Here is a 14,959-nt window from a genome sequence, read left to right on the forward strand (position 1 = left end):
TTGCTGAATATTGTTAACTGCATAACTAGTTCACTTATTTTAGCTTTAAATGGTGTCCAACTGTGTAAATGTATTATAACTTATTATCCATTCCCTAATTGATAGGCTTTTATAATTACTACAGTCTGTTTTTTATTCCAAGATATTATACATGTCTCCTTGTATAGATGTGTGAAAATTTCTCTACAGTACATCCCTAGAAGAGGAAACGTTGAGTCATAGGGTATATATATTGTTAACCTTATTAGATTATGTAAAATTGCTCTCCAAACTGGTCGTATCAATTTATGCACAGCACTAGTATATAAGCACTTCTATTTTTCTACTTTCTTAACAGCATTTTCTGTTTTCACACCTTCATTTTTGTCACAATATTAGATATGAAGTAGTATGTTTATTAATTTGAATTTTCCTAACTACAAGTGAGATTTAACTTCTTTTACACATTTATTATCAATGTCTCTGACTTACAAATTATTTAGCAATACGTTTTAAATTTTCAGACAGAAAGTTTTAGAAAGTATTTTTCTGTTAGTGATTCCTAATTTAGCGGCATTCTCCCAATTGTGAAAACTGAAAATGTCCCAGACATTGCCAGATGTCCCCTGAGGCAAAAAACCTGTATCCTTGCCCTTGAGAACCACTGCTCCAGAGACAAACACTGTTGATAGTTTGCTGTGTAATTTTCCCACTTTTTGCTATGAATATAATATACACATATATTAAAAAACTGTATTTTTGCAAAAATTAAATACACCATATACAGTGTTGCATGTTTTTTAAAAAAACATCAGTATATCACAGCTTTCTATTCTGTGCATTTTAGTTCTTTTGTATGCTTCTTAAAATTATTATAATAATAATTAAAGCTTAGCATTTAAGTATATTTACTTCCGACTTTCACTGTAACAAAACATTGCAAAAGTCCTTTCTGAACTTCTCCCCAAGCATTTTAATATTTCCAAGCATTTTATTACATATTTGAAATGTACTAAAAACATCCATATAACAAATATATAAGTTTTAAAGCAGGACAATAAAATGACACATCCATGAATCCATTTAAGAATTACAAAACCGCCAATACTGTTGAATTTATGTCACTTACTCCTGTCCTGCTACACTAGAGGTGACCACAACTAAGGAAATATGTCATTATTATTCCATGTTATTCATTTTAAAATGGTTTGTCACTATGTATCCCTAATAAGTTTTTTGTTTGTTTGGGGGTTTTTTGGCTGTTTTTTTAGCTTCATTAACATGTGACGGTCTTCTGAAACTTGGTCTTCTACCCTACAGGATGGCTTTATCATTCATCCATGTGGTTATATGGCACTGAAACATTAATACCTTCACTTTCACTAATGTAGTATTTGATTAGATTAATATGCCACAATTTATTTATCCATCCTCCTGTAGATGAACATTGGGGGTTTCTGTTTACCAGCAATGAACATTCTTGTACATACCTATTACAGCACATGGGTAAAAATTTCTTCAGGGTATACACCTGGGAACTGTATTGGTGGGTCTTTTTCTGATTTATTTCTAGGAGTTCTTCAGCTGTCTTGGATACCAGCATTGTATGTGTTATGTGTGTTACAAATATTTTCTTTCAGTTTTTGGTGTAACTTTTCACTTTCTTACATTCTCTTTTTAATGGAGATTCTTATAGACAGTTCCCAGTATGTTTTTTATACCATTAGTTCATATTTTTATAAATATATATGATGAATAGTTTTAAAAATATTTTTAGGTTTTGATTTTTGTATAAATGGTACCATTCTGTGTAGGTATGTGTGTGCATATATATATGTGTATGTGTGTGTGTATATTTCGATAGTGACTTTTTATTAGTAACAGATTTATTGAGATATAATGCACAAAAAGTTCACTGTTTCAGAGCACAGTTAAGTGGCTTTTAGTATATTCACAAAGTTGTACCTCAACCATCTAATTCCAGAAAATTTTCATCACCTGCAAAAGAAACCCCATCCTCATTAGCAGTCACAGGCTATTTCCCTATCCAGCCAGCCCGAGGCACACTTTCCCCCCAAACACATCAAAAACACATCTACATGTGCAACAATGCTCACGGAAAACTAGCTGGAAACTGGCAGGACTCCTGTACAACCAAAGCTGAAGGGAAGATACATTGTAACTGGGTAGGACACGAAGAAAAGTGATCTGGTTGAGACTTGTGTCCCTGGGAGGGGACTCAGAGGAAAGGGAGACTGCATGGGTGAACATTCGCCCCAAGAGTGAGCAGGTTGAGCCACAGCCTGGGAGTCCTAGTCCTGGGGTCCTACACATAGGAGATAAGCCTCCTCGGCTGCTTGGAGAGCTGCTGGGACAGACAGCAGGCTGGAAAAGCCTAGACTCCACTCAGGAGGAGTGAGCAGGTGCTGGCCTGCGCCCAGGTGGGGTGGAGAGAGGTCTGCCCTTGCAGCTGCACCCTCTTGCCACACTCCCCAGCCCAAGAAAAGAGATCGCCCCACCCCTACTCATTCCACATCAGTGTGGCACTGAATCTAGGGAAGCCAGGACCTGGGAAAAGACTTGACCTCAGGACACATAGGTGACCTAGGGGTGTGGGGTACAGCCTAGGTAGGGCAGTGGTAGCCACTGTTGGTGCTTACTCAAGAGCCACCCCAAAAGCAGCCCAGATTTCTGACAGCAGTGTGGCAACCATATTTCCTGCAATCAGCTTGCTGCGTGAGCCAGCCCAAGCTGAGCAAGTGCTCTAGCCCTACTCACTTCATGCCACAGTGCAGCACCAGATCTGGGGTGACCATGACCAGGGAAAATATGTGGTCATGGGCTGCACATGAGCAGAGCTGCAGACGCTGACACAGGCAGAGTTTCAGACCTCTCTAAGTGCACGAGCCCCACTTGCTTCAGCACTCCTCTCCTTTTAGGCAAAGGTCCCGGTGCAGGGAGAAGGAAAGACACAGATTTAGATGGAACAGAGATGGTTTGACCCCAACCTTCAAGGCTTCTGCTCCAGCAACTTGGGAGCAGATCCCACCCCTGAGAGGGTGGTGATAGCCACCAAGTAGAGAGGATATCCCCCCTCGCACTCTGCACATGCTCTAGGCTCCTCCATCACCAACCACACCCCCTACCAAGGTGACAGCTGCCAGCACACCCTAAGGAAAAACGTGACTGACATCCACATCAAATCCACTCTACCAATTTAAAAGTTATCTAAATTGGAAATGAAGACGTAAAACAGTCACTGTTAGCAGATAACATGATACTCTATATATACTCCTAAGGTCTCCACACAGAACTGTTAGAACTAATAAATGATATCAACAAGGTAGCAGGATACAAGATTAATATACAGAAATCTGTATATACTAATAATCAGAAAGAGAAAGTAAAAAGCAATCCTGTTTAAAATCACATCAAAAAGAATAAAATATCTAGGAATAAACTCAACCAAGGAGGTGAAAGATAAACCTTGAAATATAAAACACTGATGAAGGAAGTTGAAGTATAAAGATATTCCCTGTTCTTGGGTTGGGAGAATTAATATTGTTAAAATGGCCATACTACTCAAAGCAATTTATAGGTTTAATGCAATCCCTATCAAAATACCCAGGACATTTTTCAAGAACAAGAACAAATAATCCTAAAATTCATATGAAACCACAGAAGATCTTGAATTGCCAAAACAATCTTGAGAAAAAAAGAACAAAGCTGAAGGTATAAGCCTTCCAGACATCAGTCTATACTGCAAAGCCACAGTAATCAAAACAGTGTGGTACTGACACAAAAACAGGTACATACATCATTGATATAGAACAGACAGCTCAGACGTTAAGCCCATGCCCCCACAGTCAATTAATCTACAACAAAGGAAGCAAGAATATATAATGGAGAAAAGACTGACTCTTCAACAAGTGATGCTGTTAAAACTGGACAGCCACATGTAAAACAATGAGATTAACAGTCCCTCACACCATATAAACTCAAAATAGTTTAAAGACCTAAATATAAAAACAGAAACCATAAAACTCCTAGAAGAGAATACAGGCAGAACACTCTTTGACATAAATTGTAACAATATTTTTTTTGGCTCAGTTTCCTAAGGCAAAAGAAATAAAAACAAAAATAAATAAAAGCAATCTAATTAAACTTAAAAGCTTTTGTACAGCAAAGGAAACCATCAACAAAACAAAAAGATAACTTATGGAATGGGAGAAAATATTTGCAAATGATGTGACCAACAATCGTTTAATATTCAAAATATACAAACAGTTCATAAACTCAATATCAAAAAAAAAAAAACAAAAACAAAAACCCAACACAATCAAAAAATGAGCAGAACACCTGAATAGACTTTTCTCCAAAGAAGACAGACAGATGGTGAAGAGGCACATGAAAAGATGCTCAACAATTATAACTAGTAGAGAAATGCAAATCAAAACAATAAGATTATCACCTTACTCCTGTCAGATCACTATCATCAAAAAGTCTACAAATAAATGCTGGTAAGGATGAAGAGATAAAGGAACCCTTTTACACTGCTGCGGGAAGGTAAATTGATGCAGCCACTATGGAAAACAGTAAGGAGGTTCCTCAAAAAACTAAAAATAGAACTACCATATGATCCAGCAATTCCACTCCTGGGTATAAATCTGGAAAAAATGAAAACAATAATTCAAAAAGATACATGCACCCCAAAGTTCTTAGCAGCACTATTTATAGTAGCTATGACATGGAGGCAACCCAAGTGCCCATCAACAGATGGTTGGATTAACAAGATGTGTGTGTGTGTGTGGTGTGTATACAATGGAATACTATTCAGCCATAGAAAAGAATGAAATTCTGCCATTTGCAACAACATGGATATAGGCCTAGAGAATATGCTTAGTAAAATAAGTCAGATAAAGACAAATACTGTATGATATTTTTTATATGTGGAATCTTAAAAAAATAAAAAACAGTACAAATGGACGTATTTGAGAAACAGACTAACAGGTATAGACAACTGTATGGTTACCAAAGAGGAGAGGAAAGGTAGAGAGGGACAAATTACAGGTATAGAATTAATAGATACAAACTACTATGTATAAAATAGGTAAGTAACAAGGATTTACTATACAGTACAATGAACTACAGCCATTATCTTGTAGTAACCTATAATGGAGTACAAACTGCAAAAATAACTGAAATCACTATGCTGTACACCTGAATCTAATATAATACTGTAAGTCAACTATACTTCAAAAAGAAACTTGGAAGTAATTTATTTTTGATCAAAAGTAGGGACCAATAATTTCTTAAATAACTAATGTCATCATTAACCTTAAACAAAAGTGCAAATTTGTTAATTGGACAAATAAATATCCTTAACTTTTTTCTGGTATCTAAATGATAAATCTAAAAATTTCACTTCTTTACATTATTAGCCATATCCTTCCCAGCCTAAGACAAAGAACATCTCATTGACTATAATCAGACATTGCTCACTACAGCTTTCTTCAAATGTTACAAAAATGGCAAGAGGTAAAGCAAGTATCAGTAAAATGGCATCTATATCCCAAACCATCTTTCTCAGGTACAAAAATATAAATAGTGAGGAGGTGCAGTATTTCTTCATCTTCAAGCCACTAATAAATTATCTCCCTGTTTTCTGTGTTTACCATATCTACTTATAAGTTTAACATTGGAATCAAATGAGACACACAGCTAGTTTAGTGTTAGAAATTACTTTCCAGTATATCCTGATACAAGATTGTCTACCTAGACTACTAAAACATGGAGGATTGCATGAAGATAATGCCCCGCAAACATACATCTTGACAGGTAATTCCCTTCATCAAATTCTAACCTCTCTGTCTTTCTTAAACATTGTACTGTGTTGGCTAATGACTTAATAACCACACAGTCAGTCAACAACTTTTCCTTGAGAAATCTTTTCTATCATTAATTTCCTAAATACCATATGCAATACACTTATAGAAGATAGAATAAAAAGATTTAATTTTATTACATTTTAAATACCTGAACACATTGGCCTTATCTGTTACCAAATAGGCAATATGTTAAAAATGTAATGGATAATAAAGTTGAATCTGTCTACAAAGTAGCAACTAAAATAGAAGGATCTATTTCAAACTAAAGTGATATAGATATTATTACATTAATTAAGAGTACCTTAGGAAATATTTGAGTGGGTATTTGATTTGGATTTTAGAAAAAAAAATTTTTATTAAGTGAAATATAGGCACCAAGAATATTTGGAATAAAAGCAGGGAAGCTGAATTTACACAGAATATAACTTTCCTTTGCTGTAAAACAGTCATTTTATTTTTCAAAAATAAAAATAATCAATTTGCGATTTCCAGTCAAGATGGCAGAGTGATAGGACCATAAGTTTGCCTCTCCTCATGACTGCAACAAAACCACAAGTGAATGGTAAACAACCATCGAAAAAAGACAGGAACCTGGCAAGAAAGAGCTTCTGCAGTTGGAAACATAAAAAGGGAACCATAGCAGGATGGTAGGAGGGGTGTGCTCATGATATAATTGGGCCCCATACCCCCTGGGTGGGCGACCCACAGGCTAAAGATTTGTTAAGTTGCAGAGGCCCTCCCACAGGAGGGAGAGCTCTAAGCCCCACATCAGGCTCCCCAGCTCGCATACAGACATTGGGAAGAGAAGGAGACCCCAGGACATTGGGTTTTGAAGGCCACTGGGGCTGGGCTCTGGAAGTCTCATGGGACTGGGGGAAATGGAGACTCCATTCGCTTGAGAAGCGTACACAGAAACTCACGTGCACCAGGTCCAAGGGCAGAGGCAGTGATTTCATAGGAACCTGGGCCAGACTGGCCTGCTGGACTTGGAGGGTCTCCTGGTGACGTAGGGGAGAGCTGTAGCTCACCCTGGGGGCATAAAAGCTGGTGGCAGACATTCTGGGAGTGTTCACCTACATGAGCTTTCCTGGAGGCTGACATCTTGATTGGATCATTAGCACCAAGACCCAGCCCCACCCAACAGCCTGCAGGGAAGCCTCAGGCCAAACAACATACAGGGTGGGAACACAGCCACACCCATCAGCAGACTTCCTAAGCCACAAAGGCCTCTAGACACAGCCCTACCCACCCGGACCAGAGGTCCAGGACCAAGCTTCACCCAGCAGTGGGCAGGCACTGGCTCCTCCTGCCAGGAAACCTGCACAAGCCTCTAGTCCAGCCTCATTCACCAGGGGCAGAAACTAGAAATAAGAAAACAATAATCCCAAAGCCTGTGGAAGGAATCCACAAACACATAAAAGACAGACGATATGAGGCGGCAAAGGAATATCTCCCAGGCCAAGGCACAAGATAAAATCCCAGAAAAAGAAATAGGTGATGAGGAGATAGGTAATTTATCCGAGAAAGAGTTTGAAGTAACGATGGCCAAGATATTAAGGCCATCAGAGTGATGTTTTTAGCAAAGAGTTGGAAAATATAAAGAATCCCCAAACAGAGTTGAATAAAATCACTAAAATGAACAATACTCTAGGAGAAACCAAGAATAGACTAAATGAGGCAGAAAAACAGATCAGTGAGCTAGAAGACAGATTAGTGGAAATCACTACTTCAGAACAGAAAAAAGAATAAAAAGGAATGAGGATAGTTTAAGAGAACTCTGGGACAACATGAAGCACTCTAATATTCACATTATATGGGTCCCAGAAAGAGGAGAGAGAGAGAAAGGAGCTGAGAACAATTTTGGAGAGATAATAACCAAAAACTTCCCCAACTTGGGAAAGGAAACAGTCATCCAAGTCCTGGAAGCGCAGAGAGTAGCACACAGAATCAACTCGAAGAGGGACACACAAAGGCACATAGTCATCAAATTGACAACAATTAAGGATAAGGAGAAAATATTAAAATTAGCAAGAGAAAAGCAATAAATAACATACAAGGGAACTCCCATAAGGTTATCAGCCGATTTCTCAGCAGAAGCTCTACAGGCACGAAGGGAGTGGCAGGATATATTTAAAGTGATGCAAGGGGGAAACTTACAACCAAGAATACTGTATCCAGCAAGGCTCTTGTTCAGACTTGATGGAGAAATCAAAAGCTTAACAGATAAACAAAAGTTAAAAGATTTCAGCACCACCAAACCAGCTTTACAACAAATGTTAAAGGGCCTTCTGTAGTCATCAAACCATATGAAAAGAGAACAAAAAGAAGAAAGAAAAAGAGAGAGACCTACAAAAGATTGCTTTGGCTGTCTGTGGTCTTTTGTGTTTCCTTATAAATTGTGAAATTGTTTGTTCTAGTTCTGTGAGGAACGTCACAAGTTTTTTTTGTTTGTTTGTTTTTACATTTTGTAGTTTTATTGAGGTAAAAGTGATATTTGATAAACTGCTTATATTTAAAGTATAAAATTTGATGTTTTGACATATGTATACATATTTCAGTCAAGATAGTGAACATATCTATCGCTTTCCAAAATTTTCTTTTTTTTAAACATTTTTTTTGTTGATTTATAATCATTTTACAATGCTGTGTCAAATTCCAGTGTAGAGCACAATTTTTCAGTCATACATGAACATATATATATTCATTGTCACATTTTTTTCTCTGTGAGCTACCATAAGATCTTGTGTATATTTCCCTGTGCTATACAGTATAATCTTGTTTATCTATTCTACAATTTTGAAATCCCGTCTATCCCTTCCCACCCTCCATCCCAATGGCAACCATGAGTTTGTATTCTATGTCTATGAGTCTGTTTCTGTTTTGTATTTATGCTTTGTTTGTTTTTGTTTTGTTTTGGTTTTTCTTAGATTCCACATATGAGCGATCTCATATGGTATTTTTCTTTCTCTTTCTGGCTTAATTCACTTAGAATGACATTCTCCAGGAGCATCCATGTTGCTGCAAATGGCGTTATATTGTCGGTTTTTATGGCTGAGTAGTATTCCGTTGTATAAATATACCACTTCTTCTTTATCCAGTCATCCATTGATGGACATTTAAGCTGTCTCCATGTCTTGGCTATTGTAAATAGTGCTGCTATGAACACTGGGGTGCAGGTGTCATCCTAAGGTAGGGTTCCTTCTGGATATATGCCCAGGAGTGGGATTCCTGGGTCATACAATAAGTCTATTCCTAGTCTTTTGAGGAATCTCCATACTGTTTTCCACAGTGGCTGCATTTTGATGGGGTTGCATTGGATCTGTGTATTGCTTTGGGTAGTGTGGCCATTTTGATAGTGTTGATTCTTCCAATCCAAGAGCACAAGAAATCTTTCCATTTCTTTGTGTCATTTTCATTTTCAGAATATAGGTAACCTCCTTGGTTAAGTTTATTTCTATGTATTTTGTTGTTTTTAATGTAATGGAAATGTCTCTGCCTGTTAGAATATTCTGGTTTTTGAAGTGAAAAAAAAAAAGTGAATGAAGGGCTGCAAATGGCAAAATATCCTTTTTTATGGGTGAGTTGTATTCCATTACACACACACACACACACACACACACACACACACACACACACACATACATTGCATCTCCATTATCTGTTCAACTATTGATGTGCACTTAGGATGCCTCCATATCTTGGCAATTATAAATAATGTTGCTGTCAATAGCAGGGTGTATGTATCTTTTTGAGGTAATTCTTATTTTGTGGTTGTCTTTATTCCTTTGATAACTATGTAAGTTTAAAAAGCTAAATCTCTAAATGTTCTTAGAAACAATGTAACAGTATATATATGTAAATTAAAAGATATGTGTGCAGTAAAAATAAAAAATAGATCTATCAAGCCATGAAAGACATAGGAGAAACTCAAAAGACATATTACTAAATGAAAGAAGCCAGTTTGAAAAGGTTACAAACTGTACAATTCCAACCAAATGACATTCTGGAAAAGGCACAGCTGCAGAAACAATAAAAAGATTATGGTTTCCAGGGGTTTGGCGAGAAGGAGGGAGGGAGGAATGAATAGATGGAGCACAAGCGGGTTTTAGGGCAATTAAATTATTTTGTATAATACTATAGTGGCTGTACGTCATTATGCATTCATCAAAACCCATGGAATGTACTAGATCTAGAGTAAACCATAATGTAAACTATGGGGAAAAAAAAAAAGAACTAATTCTTGAGTCAAACTGATGCTAAAGGATTTGGAAGGAAAGTAGAAACCATCAGTGGAGTCACTGAAGGAAAGGCCAGTGAGTTCATTAGAAAAATAGAAACCAACAAAAAAAAATTATAAAAATGGTAAAATGTATTGAACTGGAATCTATAACATGGAAGCATTTCAAAGAGGAAGAGAGACTGACTGTGTCAAATGAAGCCGATAAAGAAAAGTGTGGATTGAGAAATCTTTTTTTCTTGTGATAGGATTGTTCTAAAATGAGATTGTGAGGGAGACACAACTCTGCACATTTACACACACACAAACCAAAGAATTCTGTATTTAAATGAGTGAATTTGTGGCATGTAAATTATACCTCAAGAAATCTCTTTCAAAATGAAGGAGTATTTAGCACATACCTACCGAACAGAGCTGCTCCCAGGTATTCATCTCACAGGGTAAATGAAAACAGATATTTAGAAAAAAGATGCATACGTATATATGCAAAAATATTTATTCATAATAACCCACACTTGAACTAGCTCAAATGTCCATTATTAAGAGAATGGATTAGTATTTTGTGATATAATCTTACAAGGTCAAATTGTTTAGCCCTACAAACAGAATGAATAGCATATTCAAATAAAAACATGTACCTCTAAAAACATTACTTAGAGCAAAAGAGAAAGACATCAAAATATACGTTGTGGTTTTTTCACTTTTATCAAGTTCAGCCACCATCAAACTGATGAATGCATGTTGTAAGAGTGTATTTCAACTGAAATGTGACAGAGGGTATTTATTCTGTGTTAATGGATGTGATTCAAACATATGGTTCATACACTGACTTTTCCAATACTGTCGTGGGTTAGGAATTTGAAAGATTTGTGAAATCATAAACTTTACATTGACACATTTCACTATATTTTTATTGTATACAGATATAAACACAAAAAGAAAGAGGTAAGAAAAAATAACCATTAGACAATAATGGGGAAAATGACATTTTGGTTACAACCCTCTCCTCTGACAACCCCCCTGACGCTGACCAGATAACTGGCCAATCCAGGATGTCAGTTGCTGGTTGGGTTCCAGGTGGAATGTTGGGGTGCTCCCTGGGGCTTGTTGTGGCTGGTGGATCCATGGTAACTGGGAAGAGCCCTGTCGTGGGTCAGTGCCATGAGGGGCTGCTGTCCTCTGTGGAGCTTAGCTTTGGGCTGATCCTTAGGAAGCTGAGTGCAGTCCTGGTTTTGCTGCTACCCAATGGCCTGTGTTCTCAGTCCATGTTCCAGAGTCTCCACTGGGAGGCAGTGTTGAGTCTGCCTGTCCTAACCATATTGCTGGGTGTTTTATTTACTTTCAGACTTATTCTGTCTGTTAGAAGTTAAGTTAATGGAAGCCATGAAAAGCAACTGGCAAAAACGGTGGCTGCACAGATCGAGGACAAATGCCACCTCATCGACAAGCTTTCTGTGGCTAAACAGGAGTATGGCAAGATGGAGACAACTTCAAAGAATGCCAGGCTAGAGGAGCCAGTAAGCATACCCAGCCTCGCTGACACTTACAGAAAGTTGATGACAGTTAACCTGAGTTCGAGGAAGGAAATCGATTTTCTTATCCAAGAACTGAAGAATGGGAGATCCCTGCAGTCTATCTAAGAAGAGATGGTGGAGATGCTAAAAGAGCTCAAGTTCCTGGAAGAGGTCATGAGAACCAGCACATCACAAGGGCTTTTACAAACCAGCCAAGGTACCAAGCACCAAGCCCTGATGGTCCCTTTCTCAGGAGTTGGCCCTCATATTAAGGCTGTACTGTTTCTTCTCCTCCACTCAGGCATCCAAAACGGCCAGGCTGCACTCACTCAGATCCCCACCTGGGCTGCACTGAGGCCAGTGGTTGGAGAGCAGTCCCCTTCTCTGGACCAAACTTTCTCCAACTTTATAAGTGAGTGCAGCAGTGAACTCCTGCGTGGTCAACATCTCTCATCTAAAATATACTGGAATTCCCAGAGCACACCACGAAGCATGGGACTTTTTTATATTCAGCAAATGTTTGGATTATCTCTTATTAGTTGTGAAAGAAATGCTGTAATTGAGATTGATCTTCTACTTAGTTTGAATCTATATTAAGCCTCATTTCTCAAGACAGTTTGGGTGACTATTATATATCAGCAATGTAAGTGAAGTGTATATATAGTTATTCTGTGTACAAATATTGCATTACAATTTAAGAATGTCTGCAATTTGCCAATATAAACTTTTAGATGGCCATAACATTTATTTCTAGAGTTTAATTCTTCAGTCATAAGTAAAGTCAAACAGCCTTTTTTTACCTGAGTATGTATAGTTTAAAAAAAAATTGGTGAACTTTTCTTAAGATGAAGTTAAATTCTACTCTTATAAGAAAATTTTATCACTTAATTTTTATATTCTGCTATAACAATATCTATAATAAAAAATGAATTTGATAAATTAAAAAATAATCAATTTGCTTAGGATAAAAAGGAGGACCAAAAGCAGAATTCTGATTTAATGGGTAAGTAACACGTATTTCTCAGAATCAATGCAAATTTAGATGATTTTCACATCTCTAAGAGAATTAATCAGATTTTTAAAATATCACGTGCTAGGAAAATTTAAACTGAGTTGAAAAAAAAAAAAAAAAAAGGCTACCAGGTAGTCATTAGCTGGATAATAACCTCCTCATCCAGAGGAAGAGTTGGTATTAAATCTTGGTAGTTCAGAAACAACTGTTACAGCTGTATCATTAAAAAATAATAATTATTCACTTTTAGATGTTAATAGTTATGTTTTTAAACCTCAAATATTCTATTTTTTGAAAATAGTAATATTAACTGATTGAAAAACTTGTCATTAGTCAGAACTTACATTTTAGCCACAAATGAAAAGAGTACAAGTTAGTAAAAGATAGTCAGGATTTTGAAAAATACAAAGGAGACATCTCAAGTATCTAATTAATCAGAAAATTTTATTGGGCACAAACCAGGTGTTTAAACAGTGGTAGGTACACATGGATTGTAAAGGCTTGTCCCACTGATAAAATACATAAAAGATGACAGGGTACTAGAAAGTGATGTTAATGCTACAGATGTGCAGAATATGGCAATACTGGCCTGAACTCTAAAAGTTGGCAAGGTGCTGAAGGATGGAGTTGGAATTGAGTCAGAATGTGAACAATGAATTAGATCCAAATTGGCATTGAAAAGGGTATTATTATAGGACTATGCAAAGGTCTGAATATGTGAATGGATGTAACGTATATTTATTCTAGTTATGCATTTTCACACTCTTCCTAAAATGTAAAAAATCATTATCTGACAGAAAAACTGTTACAAAAATTGACAGGAAAGTAGAGGCTGTGAACCTTCAGCACAATATCCATTTCTTATTAAAAAAAAAATGACTTCGCACATTTTTGCTGTGAGCTCCCAGGTAACCTGAGAGGAAAAGTTTTAAAATGCTTTTCTATTTGTAATTTTTCTTTATTAATCATCAAGTTTCTTTTATATGTAGAAATTCTCAATATATTACTCTTTCCAGGACAAATTTTTGGTAGATACTGAGCATAGTTCCCTGTGCTATATAGGAGAAATTTGTTTTTTATCTATTTTTATATACATAGTAGTTAATATTTGCAAATCTCAAACTCCCAAATTTATCCCTTCCCACTCCCTTTCCCTCTGGCAACCACATTGTTAACTATGTCTGTGAATCTGTTTCTGTTTTGTAGATGAGTTCATAAGTGTCTTCTTTTTTCTCTTTTTTAGATTCCACATATGAATAATATCATATGGTATTTTTCTTTCTCTTTCTGGCTTACTTCACTTAGAATGATCTCCAGGCCCATCCATGTTGCTGCAAATGGCATTATTTTATTCTTTTTTTTACTGATAGTAGTATTCCATTGTATAAATATACCACTTCTTCTTTATCCAGTCATCTATCAATGGATCTGTTGCTTCCATGTATTGGCTATTACATACAGTCCTGCTACGAACATTGGGGTGCATGTATCTTTTCAAATTAGAGGTCCCTCTGAATATATGCCCAGGAGTGGGATTTCTGGATTATATGGTAAGTCTATTTTTTAGTCTTTTGAGGAATCTCCATACTGTTTTCCATAATAGTTGTACCAAACTACATTCCTACCAACAGTGTAGGAGGGTTCCCTTTTCTCCACAGCCTCTCCAGCATTTATCATTGTGGACTTTTGAATGATGGCCATTCTGATTGGTGTGAGGTGACACCTCACTGTAGTTTTGATTTGCATTTCTCTGATAATTAGTGATACTGAGTATTTTTTCAGGTGCCTATTGGCCATTTGTATGTCTTCATTGGAGAATTGCTAGTTTAGATCTTCTGCCCATTTTTTGGATTGGGTTGTTTGTTTTTTTGTTATTAAGTTGTATGAGCTGTTTATATATTCTGGAAATCAAACCTCTATCAGTCACATCATTTGCAAATATTTTCTCCCAGTCTGTAGGTTGTTGTTGTTTTTTTTTTTTTTTTTTTTTGCTTATGGTTTCCTTTACTGTGCAAAAGCTTGTAAGTTTAATTAGGTTCCATTTGTTTATCTTTGCTTTTATTTCCATTGCCTGAATAGACTGTCTTAGGAGAACACTGCTAAGATTTATGTCAGAGAATGTTTTGCCTATGTTTTCATCTAGGAGGTTTATAGTGTCTTGCCTTATATTTAAGTCTTTAAGCCATTTTGAGTTTATTTTTGTGTATGGTGTGAGGGACTGTTCTAACTTCAATGATTTACATGCTGCTATCCAGTTTTCCCAACACCACTTGCTAAAGAGACTGTCTTTTCTCCATTGTATATTCTTGCATCTTTTGTTGAAAATTAG

At 36.6% G+C, this 14,959-nt stretch overlaps 1 protein-coding gene across 6 annotated transcripts in view; it reads right to left on the reverse strand.

Moving 5' to 3' along the window:
- Nucleotides 1-14,959, reverse strand: part of STXBP4 (syntaxin binding protein 4) — a 167,972-nt gene that overhangs the window by 117,723 nt on the left and 35,290 nt on the right. The gene's annotated exons all lie outside the window — the stretch shown is intronic.

The sequence above is a fragment of the Camelus ferus genome, chromosome 16 (genome assembly GCF_009834535.1).
Source record: "Camelus ferus isolate YT-003-E chromosome 16, BCGSAC_Cfer_1.0, whole genome shotgun sequence".
NCBI classification, from domain to species: Eukaryota; Metazoa; Chordata; class Mammalia; order Artiodactyla; family Camelidae; genus Camelus; species Camelus ferus.